Source organism: Dendropsophus ebraccatus, chromosome 8 (assembly GCF_027789765.1).
Source record: "Dendropsophus ebraccatus isolate aDenEbr1 chromosome 8, aDenEbr1.pat, whole genome shotgun sequence".
In the NCBI taxonomy this organism is placed as follows: Eukaryota; Metazoa; Chordata; class Amphibia; order Anura; family Hylidae; genus Dendropsophus; species Dendropsophus ebraccatus.
The window spans coordinates 101,960,971-101,976,388 of NC_091461.1; the positions used below are offsets into that span (position 1 = coordinate 101,960,971).

Sequence of the window (15,418 nt, forward strand, 5' to 3'; positions counted from 1 at the left end):
AAGCCGGCATGCTGGGGGCTGTACTTTTGAAACAGCTGGTTAGCCTCAGGTTGGAGACCCCTGCTATTTAACTCTTTGTTGAGCCTTGAATTCCAGCCCATATGACATCTGTGAATGAGAAGAGCCTGAAAACCGATCCCTCATGTGATCTGGGGCTGGGAAGTAATGGCTGGGGGATACAAGCACAGGTGCTTCAAGAAATACCGACACAATGTAACAGAAGCGTGAGAAAATGCCACAAATAAACCAGATATCACACAGAGCCCTGGGGGATGATGGGTCCTTAAGACAAGAACCCCCCCCCCCCCCCGCCTTCTGGTGTTACATGTAGCAGAAAAGTAACAGAGCCCATAGAGGGTTAAACAGGAAGAGGAGAACATGTGACGGGCCCCATGTATATAAGTGCAGGGGCCCCGGATCAAAAATCTCAATAACCAAACTTGTTACCATATAATGAAATGCTAAGTGTAAAATTTCGGGCACAGGCTATACCTGGGGCCCTTAGGTATAGTATAAAAGAGCTGACCCTTCCCGCATGTTGAACCCATCTATCTGCACATATCACATCCAGAAGATTTCAGGAGGGATCTAATGAAGAGCACACTGTTGTGACCCAGATAAAAACAGAAAAAAATAACTAAAAACTAAATAAAAAAAAAAAGATAAAATATTTAACAAACTGTCCAAAGAGTTGTGTCACATCTTGATCTGTTGACACTTGTCCATAAGATCCCTGACACACTGTGACGGAGCAGACACTGACCTCAGACCGAGAGCGGGAGACAAGGAAACCCAATGGCATGAAGGTCCACAGCGCTGGTTTCTTGCAGGTCCCGTGTTTCCCTCCACTCATCAGAAGAAAGTTATTGCTGCTCAATCCATGGTTTTAGCATGGAGCAGTGTCCTTGATTTCCTATCAAATGGAACAAAATGGGAACAATTTATTTAGTCTGGAAATTCGGATAATCCAGCAATGCATTGATACTTTGGAATCATGTAAAAACATTAGCAGAAAACACAGTGCAGGACAAGCAAACTATGGCTGCTTTCCTCCAAACAAAACAGCCCCACAACTGCCCACAGGTTGTGTGTGGTACTGCAGATTTATTCAGATTTATTGAAATAAATAGGACAGAGCTGCAATACCGCTGACAACCTGTGGGCATATATGGCGCTATTTTTGCAATAAACCTTAAGTATGATGCAAACCAAATCTAATTCCAAAAACATTGCAAAAAGAGAATGTTTATTGTTCAGAACACCCAATGGTTATATAACGTAAGTTCAGCAACATTGGAGTAGACTTTGTACTTCTGCTTGCTGTTAGTGAATAGGAATGTTCTTATTTACATTCAGAAGTGAACAACCTGGACAGACTATGGAAAAAGGACTTTTGGGAGTATTGTTTCTCCTTGTGAAGACCACTAGTTGGTTTAGGGAGTCTTATACAGTATGTAAAGCAATGATCTCTGGGAAAAGAAAAAGAAATGCTAATTGGTCTACCCCCCTAACAAAGAAAATAGTTTTTCTAGTGCCACCTATAGTTCCCTTGTATGTAAGTCAATGTGTCCCATCACAGGGGACCCGGGAGGAAGCAGAGAGCAGGAGGAGACCGGGAACGTGGATAGGTAATGTAAAAACTTTTTAGGCAAACGATGCATGGAAATCGCTAACGATGTCCGTGCAGCCCTTGCTAAACAATTATCGGGCCATGTAATAGCCCCAGTAAACGCTTACAGTATTGATCAGGCCGCCATCGGCCAGCATAATAGCACCCTTGGTATTTTAATCAAAAGGAAGAGACCCCTATCTGCAAAAAAGCTGTTGAGTGGTTTGCGTACCGGCCGGATGATCTTTCACGCCGCAAAGTTCTGATGCGGGTGCATCCGTGCACGCCCGCATCAGAACTTCCCACAGCACACTATGAAGCTTGTGGCCCGAGCTGCTCGCTTCATAGTGTGCACTGACAGGGACTTCTACAGCCGCTATTCACCGAATAGCGGCCGCAGAAAACTGACATGTCAGTTGTTTGCAGCTTCACAAGGGATTCCGGCCGGAGCGTATACTATGTGTATATGCTCCGGACAGCATCCCATAGAGGGCTGGGCAACGTATATTTCCATAGAAAGTATGGCCGTTGTTGCCGATTTCAACAACGGCCATACATTTAAGAAAAAGTATGTTGTGTGAACATAGCCTAATTCCTTAAGCTTTTCCTAATCTCTACTTGCCGTCAGTGAATGGAAACAGATACAGCAGTGTATAGACTATATGACGGGGGTGGGGGGTAGTCTTTCTTTTTCATAGACTTTTTCAGCTGGTTCAGGGAGTGTTACAATAATGTGCATGCTGGCCGCCCTGTGTGATGGGGTCTCCTATGAGGAGGGGGGCTGTGCTGCAGACAGACATGTAGTAAGTGTGTTGTGTAGTAAAGCAGACCTGTATTTACTTGTCCCTGATAATCTGTGGAGGAATGTGTGAGTAAAGCCATTGAGAGGCCACATTTCCTGGGCCCCTGTGAGCTCCTCTGGGAGGGCCGGACACACAGAAATGCTGCTCTACAGGATTGTCTTCCCAGTTGTCTGGGGCGGATTGTGTCTGGCTCCTGTGTGATCTCACTGCCAGGTGTGCTAGATAGCAAGAACTGGGGAGCAGCCAACTGTCCCCCCCCACCGCCAGTAATATACACAGCCCATTATAAAATATTCATTGTGTTCCCGGTATTGTATCCAGTACGGAACATCCCCTACCGGGGCTGAAGGCACGCAATGGCTGCTGAAGGCTGATCTGCTGACACAGCATAATTCCCCATATAAGACAATGCAATATTCTATCTGAAGAGGAAACTCCAATAAAAGTGGGGTGTTTCCCAATGTCATTACTCAGAGGAAGAATTTGCCATAACTATTATCTAGCTTCTGAATCCATACGCTAAGGGCCCTTTTACACAGAAAGATTATCTGACAGATTATCTGCCAAATATTTAAAGCCAAAGCCAGGAATGGATTTGAAAAGAGGAGGAATCTCAGGCTTTCATGTATGACCTGATCTCTGTTTATAGTCTGTTCCTGGTTTTGGCTTCAAATCTTTGGCAGATAATCTGTCAGATAATCTTTCTGTGTCGAGCAGGCATGTCTGGGGGCGCAGGTAAAAATGTCTGAATGAGCAATCTGGAACGTATGGCTAGCTGTTCATACATACTAGATAAAAGCCAGATGAACCTGCCAATATCAGTGGGGCTGGTCAACTTAACGGGGTTATCCAGCGCTACAAAAACAATACCGCTTTTGTCTCCAGCTTGGGTGTTTTTTTTTCTGCTCAGTTCCATTGAAGTGAATCGAGCTTAAAGGGGTTATCCAGTGCTACAAAAACATGGCCATTTTCCCCCCTCCCTTGCCTCCAGATTGGGTGAGGTTTCAAACTCAATTCCATTGAAGTATATGAAGCTTAAAGGGGTTATCCAGTGCTGCAAAAACATGGTCACTTTCTTCCAGAGACAGCCCTACTTTTGTCTCCAACTTGGGCGGGGTTTTGCTGCTCAGTTCCATTGAAGTGAATGGAGCTTAATTGCAAACCGCACCTGGGCTGGAGACAAGAGTCGTGTTGTCTCTAAAAGAAAGTGGCCATGTTTTTGTAGCACTGGATAACCCTTTTAAGGCTCTATTACACAAAGTTTTCTGCCAAACACTCTGTGTGATCAGCGATCAACCAACAAACGGGCACATGAGGAATGTTATAACTAGGATCATATAGGTGCTTTTTGCAGGTTTGTCTCCAGCCAGAACACCCCCCCCCCCCGCCCGATTCCGACTGACCTAAGGATTACCTGGAGACCCCCTACTTCTGTATAGAGTGCTTCCTAATAGTAATATATTGGGGAATTGTTATATAACTGCATTATCACAGGATTCCCAAGCATCCATTCATATGCACATAACTCGCCATTCATGGTGCAAAAAGCAGCAACTAGATCCTGCTGGGCACTTATTGAATGTGCAAAGCCCAGAACGACCCCCAGACCAGTGCTGCCCCCTGCTGCTGTCTGCATGTCAATAGGCAATCACTGTCACTTTCTAGTGCAGTCCTAAAAAATGCAAAAAGCCTATGGGAAAAAAAACATGAAAGGAAATAAGTCGAGGATCTATGTTCTCCCTGCACCACAGGGGCCCCACGTGTGCATGGCAAAAAGAGGGGAAACAGCAAATGTCAAAAGCTGCAAAAGTGTAATTTACCTTTTTGAGACTCTTGTAAGTGCAGGATTCATCTCGCTGGAGACGATGACACAACGCCTAATTGACTAAGAATATAGACGCACAAATTGCCTGGTTACCATGGATAAAAACACAGACGAAAATATCCCGACCCCGATTAACCATCTGTACCAGGCAGAAGTGAGATCCACGAATATCACATTGGACATCGCACAACCTAATGAGGGGGAGGGGAGCTGCACAGTATCAAAAGGACAAGTCGCTGGGGGAGCAATGTTCCTGGATGTGGCAGGGGATAAAAAGCAGAAGAAAGGAGAATATATATATATATATATATATATATATATGTGTGTGTTAGAGAGCGATGAGGATCCAAGAACACCTTTAGATCCAGAAAAGGTGCATGCTACACAACTGCGGCTGTATTCATATATAGTATATTAGAAACACTGAAGAAGAAGGTGCAGAGCTTTATATTCTTATGGTGCGTTTACACAGACAGATTTTTTAAGCCAAAGCCAGGAACAGACTATATACAGAGAACAGGTAATAAAGGAAACACTGAAATTTCTCCTCTTTTCTAATCCATTTCTGGCTTTGGCTTCAAAAATCTGTCAGATAAATCTGTCTGTGTAAATGCACCATAAATCTCACAGTCTCCATTCCACTCCTGCTTTTTGGCTTGAATTAGCAACCAAACCGCTGGCCTTATACTAAGGGATTCCTTCACTGTTAAAGGGGTACTCCAGTGAAAATCTGTTTCTTTCAAATCAACTGGTTTCTGAAAGTTATATAGATTTGTAATTTTCTTCTATTTAAAAATCTCAAGTCTTCCCATAATTATCAGCTGCTTTATGTCCTGTAGGAAATGTTTTCTATTCAGTCTGACACAGTGCTCTCTGCTGCCACCTCTGTCCATGTCAGGAGCTGTCCAGAGCAGGTGAATTTTTCTATAGGGATTTATGCTACATGATTTGTTATATATATTGTGTCTTTATTCTTGAAATAAGAGTCCTATTGAACATAAAAATTTAATAAAATATATTGAAACAGAAAACCTTTTCTGCTCTGGACATATCCTGTCTCGGACAGAGGTGGTAGCAGTGTCAGACTGAAAAGAAAACAACATTTCCTACAGGACATACAGCAGCTAATAAATATGGGAAGATTTGAGATTTTTAAACAGAAGTAAATTGCAAATCTATAAAACTCTCTGAAACCAGTTAATTTGAAAAAAGAAGATTTTCACTGGATAACCCCTTTAAGTGCATAAAATGCAGGTGAGCTGCTGTAGGAAGAAGCTGTATGTGTAGCATCGATGTACTCAGTAATGGGAGCATAGTTTGTTGAGGAATATGGTGTACACAACCCAAGAAGGCTGTGTTTACGCTACCAGGGAATTGGGCTTTGGCTGTCCAGGTATGATGGGAATTGCAGTTTTGCAAAGATTTTCCCTATGTCTGCACTAGACTAACATTATGCAAATCCTGGCTGGGCCAGGACCCAAACTGACAGCTGCAGGTCTGGCTCATCAGATCCACAGTCGGCGAGGTATTGGGCTAATGTGAACCCAGCCTAGGGGTGAAACCCAACATGACGAATGTAATGCACAACTGAAAATCAGTTCTATGGATTGAGGGTCATGACTAGTGTCAAAATTTGTATTTGAATTCCTGTGGCTGCATAAGTTGGATGCCGCCCTAGAGCTGTCAGGAATACATAGATATGGTCTGTGACTATGTCCAGGTTTTCCAGGACTCCCTAGGGCATCAGTTAATCTATGCAGCCTCAGGAAATCGCAGAACTTTTGGGTTCGGCTAACGTTGCTAAACTTTGATATTTTGACAGGTTCGCTCAACACTAGTTATAAGTAAGTGCACAAATTTCTGTAAGCTCCGGGCAGAGGAACAGGACAGTCACGGAAATTTCGGCAATATATTATCCTGGTGTGTTTGCACCTACGTTACACAAATAGAATCTTGCCGTAACATAAACAACGTCCGTGTAAGCTGATTTTCCAGTTAGAAGCGTGGAAAGCTGCTGGTCATAATGGTTGTCACAAGGTTTTTCTAAAAACTAAACATACAGTATTTCAGGATTTTTTTTTTTTTTAAGGGGAACTCCGAATAAGAAAAACTTGTTTTCTATTAAAAGTACATTAAAAGTTAAATATATGTGTCTATACAATGTATTATTATATCTGTGCGGTTCTGCCACACTGGTAGCTGATAGAAATCCAGGAAGTGAAAAAAAAAAAAATGGCCCCTGTGCAAATCCACATAGTCTCCTGCTCCTTCTGCTATCCCACCTTAGGAGACAAATCTTCCATGTCTCTGTCTCACATTGTGTGTGTTTGCTGATGATGCAGACAGGAGGCAGGGCTTGATGTCACAGGAGGCTTGGCTGGATCCCCCAATCCCCTGAGTGATTCACCATCTCTGGACGGCCAGAAGTAGGTGTTGCACTGACTTCTCTAATTGTGCAGAAGTGTGCAGTGAAATTAGGGCTGTGTTCACACATGTTGGAGTGTCATTGCAGTACTGCAGCATATTCACAAAAATGATGCAGTAACACAAGTAAATGATGCTAAACAGCAGAGACGATCAGAGCCTTATTGTGGGGCTCAACTTCAAATATAACAGATGCCTGATCATAATATGTGTGTGGAAATTAAAAGAAAAAGAAATTAAAAAAGTTCTTTATTCCAATATCAGCGTTACAGGTAGAGAATACAGTGTGCTGTGTGGTGTTACAGGTAGAGAATACAGTGTGCTGTGTGGTGTTACAGGTAGAGAATACAGTGTGCTGTGTGGTGTTACAGGTAGAGAATACAGTGCTGTGTGGTGTTACAGGTAGAGAATACAGCGTGCTGTGTGGTGTTACAGGTAGAGAATACAGTGTGCTGTGTGGTGTTACAGGTAGAGAATACAGTGTGCTGTGTGGTGTTACAGGTAGAGAATACAGCATGCTGTGTGGTGTTACAGGTAGAGAATACAGTGCTGTGTGGTGTTACAGGTAGTTACAAGTGAAAAGGCTGGAATACTCTGTTTTTCTTCTACTTTGTACATTGTACTTTACATTGTTGTGAAATTACACTGTAGCCTCTGCAACCTTAATCACAAGTGTGCAATGTGTAATCCACTCTAAGGCTATGTTCACACGCATTATCAGGTAGTGCTAAACAATGGCTGTTCTCGGCCATTGGATATACAGTGTGTGAACCAGTGTGTGAACATAGCCTAAACGTATATTCACATGCAGCAGATTTGTTGCTTCTCAGGTTTCTGTTCCTAAAAAATGGCTTCAATTACCCATTCTCATGGTGCGTTTACACAGACAGATTTATCTGACAGATCTTTGAAGCCAAAACCAGGAGCAGACTGTAAACAGGGATCACGTCATAAAGGAAAGACTTGGATCCATCCTCTTTTTAAATCCATTCCTGGCTTTGGCTTCCAAAATCTGTCAGATAAATCTTTGTGTGTAAACGCACCCTAAATGTGATTGTTTTCGCAGCATGTGCTTGTATTTCTGTAACCCCATTCAGATTTAAGGCACAGGGATAGCTTGTTGCAACAAATCTACTGCGTGTAAATGCATGCTATGACCATGACGATAATGGTGATCCGATCAGGAGACTTCCATATGCTAGCTATATGTCTATCCGGGGCCGGCAGCTATAGGTGTAATGTAATCACTGCTGTGTATTGTTATTTGTAATCGGGATCCGGGGCTCAGGTTACATGTGATGTCTGTATTGCTGCAGCTAAAGGCGTGTAGGCAGCGATCACGTCAGGCATGGGCGAGGCTCAGGATGACAAAGGAAAGTGCCTGTGGCCTCTGGGAAACACAACCGTTTATATATGTAATACTCTACCTAAATCTCACACTTGCACGCAAGGCTTCCCTCCCAGCCTATGGCTTCATGTGTGTTCTCTCTCATTGTTATTTTTAGGACTGGTCTATAGAGGATGAGTGGCTTCACTCAGGCCTGGGGCAGCCAGCATGATGGTACCTGTATTGACTGTGATATTCTCTGTAGTTTTTGGGGCCTGATCAAAAGTTATAACTGTGCCCCCCCCACCTCATCTCCATATATACAATGACATCAAGTTGCATAATGAGTAGATCATATATTGGGAAGGCTCCTTTTAGCACAATTACATAAGTAGGAGATTATCATATAATCAGGGCCTGTTTTAGACTTTGTGGCCCTGGGCAAAAATAAAGGTGGGGCCCCAAATGCTGAAATATTGTAGTGACAACTTAAGGTCCCCATACACTATACTTTTGTTGGTGGCACGATCACAATAGGTTCAGACATCAGGATAAGATGTATGGGGCCCTGCAGAGAAAACAACAAGCAGATTATGTCAGTGGACATAGGGGTAGGGCGTGACAGAAAATCACTGATGACCTCATTGTTCTCAAAGAGATAAGCTGCTGCCAGGGCTATCTGCCTGCGGCTTACCCCTCCCATTAGAGAAGGACAGGAAAGGACAGGAGTGATAACTGTCGGCCAAATGACTGTTCAGCCAGCAGTTATTAAAGGTGTATGACAAACTATTTATATGCATTTTTTTTAAATACCACTATATCGGGACCCCCACACAATGTACAATATTGCCTCCACATTGTTAGACTGGGTTCACATTATGTTCTTGCAATACATTTTTGCAAAACGGATGGAAACGGATGCATTTGTGTACATCCATTTTAATCGGTTTTTCCATTCACTTCCATTATAAAAAAAAAAAAAACGGATCAAAATGGATCCGTTTTTTTAACGTACAAAAGAACCTATTCAACCTCATTTTTGTATCCGTTAAAAAAAAAAAAAAAAAAAAAAAAAAGGATCCGTTCCCACGCTGCTCTATTCATGTAAAAAAATTAAAGCAATGTACATGATGGTACATGAAGGCAGTATGAAGCCAGCCTCAATGCCCAGTTGTAACTGCAATCTTTTTACTCTCTATAGTTGATACACCACTGTCATTAATGTATTTTCAAGACCTAAGGGTCTGTTCACACTGAGCAAAATCGTCAGAATCCCACCTGCCGTCTGTTTCAATGGGACAGCTTGCGCAACTCCGCTTTAGTGGCTCTACGCTCAAAGAATAGACATGCCAATTCTTTGAGCTGTGAGCGGCAGAAGTGGAGACCCGCTAGCCGTCCCATTGAAAAAGACGGCAGGTGGGATGCCGCAACGGAGAGCGGCCCTATAGCTGCAGAAAAAAATTTCTACAGAGCTACAGAGGCCCCAATACAGATGAGAAGTCACATCCTCGCCCCAAACACCTTGTTAAATGTCCTCCTGATACTTGTGGGTTATTCAGTCTTTTCTGTAAAATAAAACTTTTCCCAGGCACCTTGGGGCTCTGTGACCTCCGGAGTGGTCTTGACTCAAAGTTTCCTTAAACAGTCACAGAAAAGTTCCACTGTTGTCATAGAAACAAGTGTATTCTGAACAAAAAGAAAGAAAAGAAAAAAAAGTACAAAACTGTATTCTGTATGAAGGCGTACCCGGCGAATCAATTAATCAATAGATTTTACTGAGATTCCTGTACAAAGAGAGTCGTAGATTATAAGTGCTGGTATATAATAGGCTGTAAAAATGTATCATAACCGCTATCTGTAATACAATGTATTATGCAATATATAAAACATAGCATGGAGATTGGAGGTGAATGTATCCTATAAGCGGTGAGGTCCATGGGGGGCGGCAGATACCCTGCGGCATTCTCCTTACACAGCTGGGGAATATGTCGGCACAGTTTATTAACCTGAATGAGGAAAATGATATTGTGCTCGACGTCTACACTTCTAATCTTTGACTAGAAATATTTATTCACAGCTGGTATATGATGTAATGTAGGAAACAGGAGAGGAGGAGGTGTTACAAAGCTAATAGTAATAACATAGTCTGACTGAAGCATATCATAGTCGTGGTGCTCGGGAAAAGCTGCACGGTGACTGCTATAAAACATTGCTAAAACATTTGCGACTGCTCACCCTTAATACAACTTTGTTATAGACAGGTTAGCCATCTTTGGGAAATGTCACCTACAGCATGCTATTCCACTGCCTATAACTGTTCAGAATCTCTGCACTCACTGGAAAAAAAAACAACTAGAGACAATATTACAGCAAAGAGCATTAGAGCAAAGCTGAGCATGTCATCTATGTCACACCTTACCACTTCTGGGACGTTACCCAGAAACTCAGCACTCACTGACAAACAGCTATGATACATCATCTATATCCCATCAGTGTTTAAGAGCAGCAGTGGTCAGTCATTCCTGGGTAAAATCCTATTCCTGATAATGCTATGTCTGCTGGTGTGTGTGTGTGTGTGTTTGTGTTGGGAGGGAAGTTAGTAGACAAGTTGCTACTTCCCATGACTTATAAAAAGACCATGAAGAGCAAGCAGAGACCCTGCTCAGTAGCTGCTGTTGGTGGATTAGATACAGGCTGTGGACAGGGAATGGGGTGCACCGTGCAGTGCTTCTGAGCATAGAAGAACATAACAGAAGTTTCTCCCCACCACTTTTAGACCTGAGGTCATAAAGACAGGGCAGAGATCATGGCTGCTGAGATGAAAACTGCTGAAAATAAAAAAGTACCAATGTGGTCAAAAATACTGATATTACTCCAGTACACATGACAACTTGTTCTAAAAAAATCACCTGAAATAGTAGGTATCAAGCTGATAAAATTATAGCTGCTGTTACACCGATTCCTGAAAAAGATGAGTGACACCTAACAGACAATACTAGCGATTCTTAACCTGCAATACTACAACACCCAGCATATCCTGGCAGCCCCAGGCTGGCAGGAAATTCTGGGAGTTGTAGTTTTGCAACAACAATAGTCTGGGAATCGTCAGACTAAATTATTTTTACAGTTTTTCTCCCTTATTTTTATGGTAAATGCTCTTTAACCCTCCAGAGGTCTATTGGATGGAGCAAAGCACATGATGCACCTCTGGTTCTGGCTACACCGTTTGTTAGCCCAGTCAATGTGCTGATCTGTGTGATGAAGGATGGGACGTGGTGTGAAGCGGTGTACTTCCCAGCTTGCCCATGGCATGGAGGGCCAGGTGTACAGCAGTGGCACAATGTGAACATTAGACATGGAAGCTCACTGCTACTTCAAAGACATGACACACAATAGTGGCCATTCCCGACCATTACAAAGCACGCCGGGAGTCTCATGCTGTAAAGCGGCAGATGTTGAAGGTTGGAGATGAAGGTGGAGAGATGAGGGGTATGTTATGGGGGAGAGGAAGGACAAGTCAGGATGAAATATATAAACAGAATGAGACCGGATGTAATGGAAGTGGAGTAACAAGAGGACATAAGGTAGAATGACACACCGGACAGATATGCTGTATTTTGTGAAAATGGTTTTAAAAGAGTGGTGTATAAAAAAAAGTTCTTGTAAGTTCTTTTAAAAGTGTGCTATTTTTATGGTTTTTTTTTAATTTATTTTATTTTTTTTAATTATAGTGCGTATTTTTAAGGTAAGTACAAATGTCAGAAGTTCTTTTAAATCTGCGTATGCTCAAGAGTTTGGTGCAGGATGTGGTTTGTTCGATCCAGTCTGACACAGTGCTCTCTGCTGCCACCTCTGTCCATGTCAGGAACTGTCCAGAGCAGGAGAGGTTTTCTATGGGGATTTGCTGCTGGCAGCGGCGAGCACTGTGCAAGGGTGGCTTGAGATTACAGAATTCTCGTGGATAAATTCAGCGGAATTCCGTCGCCTGCACACGCTCACAGCCGCACGCTTTTTCGCCGGCTCCATAGACACCATTCTATGGGTCGGCTGATTCCACATTACGCCAAAAGAATTGACGTGACAATTTTTTCGGCAGAATGCAGAATCAGCCGGCCCATAGAATGGTGTCTATGGAACCAGCGGAAAGGCGCGTGGGTGAACCCACCCTCAGACTGGAAAAGATACACCAATATTTGCAAGACATACAGCAGCTGATATGTACTGGAAGACTGTAAATTACAAAAAAAAATTAAAATCTGTAAAACTTTCTGACACCAGTTGATTTAAAAAATTCTTTCCCAGAGTACCAGCTCGTAGGCTGCATAGACTGTAACATACAGACAGTAAAAGATGCAATAAGACCAGAAAAAAGATTGGTGGGACTAAGAAAAGTCCCTTAAGGGTGCGTTCACACCTACAGGATCTGCAGCAGATCTGCAGCAGATTTGATGCTGTGTTCAGTTATTTAAATGAAATCTGCTGCAGAAAATCAGCTGCAGATCCTGTAGGTGTGAACGCACCATAAAGAGTTTTTTTACTGCCTGCATCTTCGGTAGTATGTTTTCTGTGGTGTTTTTCCCAAAACAAATCATATAATTTATAATGTAAAAATCTACTCACCTTTAGGGTGTGTTCACATGTACCACATCCCCAGCAGATTTCATGCTGAAATTTTTTTGTGAAATCCGCTGGTATGTGCGGTACAATTACAGTCTGTAGCCCTGAATTCTTGCAGTGGATTTTTAGGGCCCTAGACTGTAATTGTACTGAGCATAGTAGCAGATTTCACAGCAAAACTTGCAGCCTGAAATCCGCTGCGGATGTGGTACATGTGAATTCACCCTAACAAACACTTTTTTAAAGCAGGAAAACAACAAAGGACAAAGAACATTTAAGTGGAAAAAAATGCAGGTGACCCAAATATACAACTTTGCCGCAAAGAAAGTTATTGTCTATAGTGCCTTTTATTGGCTTTTAGCTGAAATATGGCTGAGTAAAAAAATAATAATAAAAAAAAAACACCAGGGCAAATGGTAAGTGGATTTACTTAAAGGGGTTGTCTAGCGAAAATCTTTTTCTTACAAATCAACTTATCAGAATATCAGAAAGTTATACAGATTTGTAATTTACTTCTATTACAAAATTTCAAGTCTTCCTATACCTATCTGCTGCTGTATATCCTGCAGGAAATGTTAGTTTATTTTCAGTCTGACACAGTGCTCTCTGCTGACATCTCTGGCTGAGACAGGAACTGTCCAGAGCAGGAGAAGTTTTCTATGGGGATTCATGTCTTGGCCAGAGATGTCAGAGAACATTGTGTCAGACTGAAAATATAACATTTCCTGCAGGACATATAGGAGCTAATAAGTATGGGGAAGACTTAAGATTTTTTAATAGAAGTAAATTACAAATCTGTATAACTTTCTAATATTCTGATAAGTTGATTTGTAAGAAAAAGATTTTCGCTGGATAACCCCTTTAATAAGAAATGTGAAACCACACATAGAGCCTTCTTAGTTAAAAAGGTACTACTTTCTCACAAACACTAGGATAAGCTGTCACTTTAAGATCGGTAGGATCTCTGCACCCCCGCCCGATACAGAGAGAGAAGAGGCTGCAGCTCTGCATCCCCTTCACAGTCTTCTCCTGCACAACGATGCTCCCCACCATGCAATGGTCATTAGTTGAATTGTACGTATTATTGATGCACACAAATGTGCATGTACGCCCCACCGGCTTCCTCTATCATAATTTCTATAGGGGAGCAGGATAAACAGGCATGTAGCTTACTGTTAAATAGCAGGTTGCTGAAATGAATAAACTTACAGGAGTGTACAATAAAAACAGAATATAAATAGTAACATGGCTACATACGGCTGCAGTGTGCGGAACCCTCTGTACCTTGACATCTGCTTTCAGGGAATTCAGAAAGTCCCATTGGTTAGGGGGTCGGCCCATCCAACCAACAATGACATGTTTGCCCAACTTTGATCAGATGTGTATGGCCAGATGTTTGGTGTGAAAGATAAATTGACAAATACAAGAGTCCAAATTACAGAAAATGATAACATAATATACATATATGCTAGAGTCTAATCTACAACTAGGAATCATACACTCATTATAGAGTAATATGACACATTTGTTAAAACATATCTACCGTATTTTCCGGCGTATAGGTCGACTAGGTGTATAAGACGACCCCCAACTTTTCCAGTTAAAAAATAGAGTTTAGGATATACTTGCTATATATAAGACTACCCCTCTTCCAACACACACCAAATTATAAAAAATCATCAGACAGCAGCAAGATCTGAGAGGCAGAGAAGGAGGTACATTAATACCGCTAGGATACAAGGGGCGGGCCAGACAGGTAAAAGAGGTGTGTGTTTTTCTGGATACAGCACCACTCTACTGTATCTCTTTTTTCTATACCCCGGACGCCTGCAGCTTGCTCTGCCCTTCATATGGTCGCTGCGTACGGCAGGGATGCAGCCGTTTTTAAACTCCCCCCTCCGTATGCTGGAACCGCAGATTCTCCAGTCCGGTTCCAAAGTTTTTCAGCACCCACCCTATAAGATGACACCCGGCATATAAGACGACCCCTGACTTTTGAGAAGATTTTCCTAGGTTAAAAAGTAGTCTTGGGTGCAAGAATGGTTGGTGGGGACACTTCGGAGGTATGTAATATCCCTGGATCGGGGTGTGCCACCTCATCATCCAGAAATGGTGGAATGTACATCCACCACAGACTGGCACACACCGGCACCTTCTCACTCAGGTTACAGCATTAGAGGAATGTAAATTGTGTAACCGTCTTCACTCAGTGCAGCCAATAGCCAACAAGCACTGAAACAGCCATATATATCCCAAAGTGATAGTTATAAGGCAATGAAAAATGAGATATAAAGTAAGGCTCCCGATCCCACTGGTTTTTGGGGAACTGGGCAAGGGTATCTTGTTTTTGGTAGATGTCACGAGTAAAAGGGAAAAGGTATACTAAAGTTACCCAATACTTGGTGTCAGGAAAAGTCGGTCATTGTCTTCTTCTTATTATATGTAAAATGTATGGGGACAGTAAGACATCACACATGTAACCGCTTACCTGCTATCTAAACATAGGAGATCGATCAGACACTACTGCAGGTAAAATCCAACATCCCCGACTGTTCTGTGCACCAAACACAAACATCAGAAGGACCACACATAGTACCTTGTATTATGGATCTGTAATGTGTATGGTCAGCTCTAGGAACTGTAGTCTATCAGCTTGGTTATTGCCTATTATTTACACTGCTCCATGGTTGGTATTTTCCACCTATAGATGCCTAATGATTGAATGTGATATCATGTGCCCCTAAAGGTTTGATAATTTAGAGGTGTAAGATGTAACTTCAGGAAGTTATACGCTTGTCAAAGAAAATGATGCC

At 42.3% G+C, this 15,418-nt stretch overlaps 1 protein-coding gene across 2 annotated transcripts in view; it reads right to left on the reverse strand.

The window, feature by feature from the left end:
* Positions 1–15,418, reverse strand: part of PTPRF (protein tyrosine phosphatase receptor type F) — a 657,420-nt gene that overhangs the window by 192,777 nt on the left and 449,225 nt on the right. For both annotated transcript variants that reach the window (XM_069981278.1, XM_069981277.1), the window contains one exon: positions 764–913. The gene's annotated coding sequence lies outside the window, so the exon portion shown is untranslated. The remainder of the gene's footprint in view (positions 1–763; positions 914–15,418) is intronic.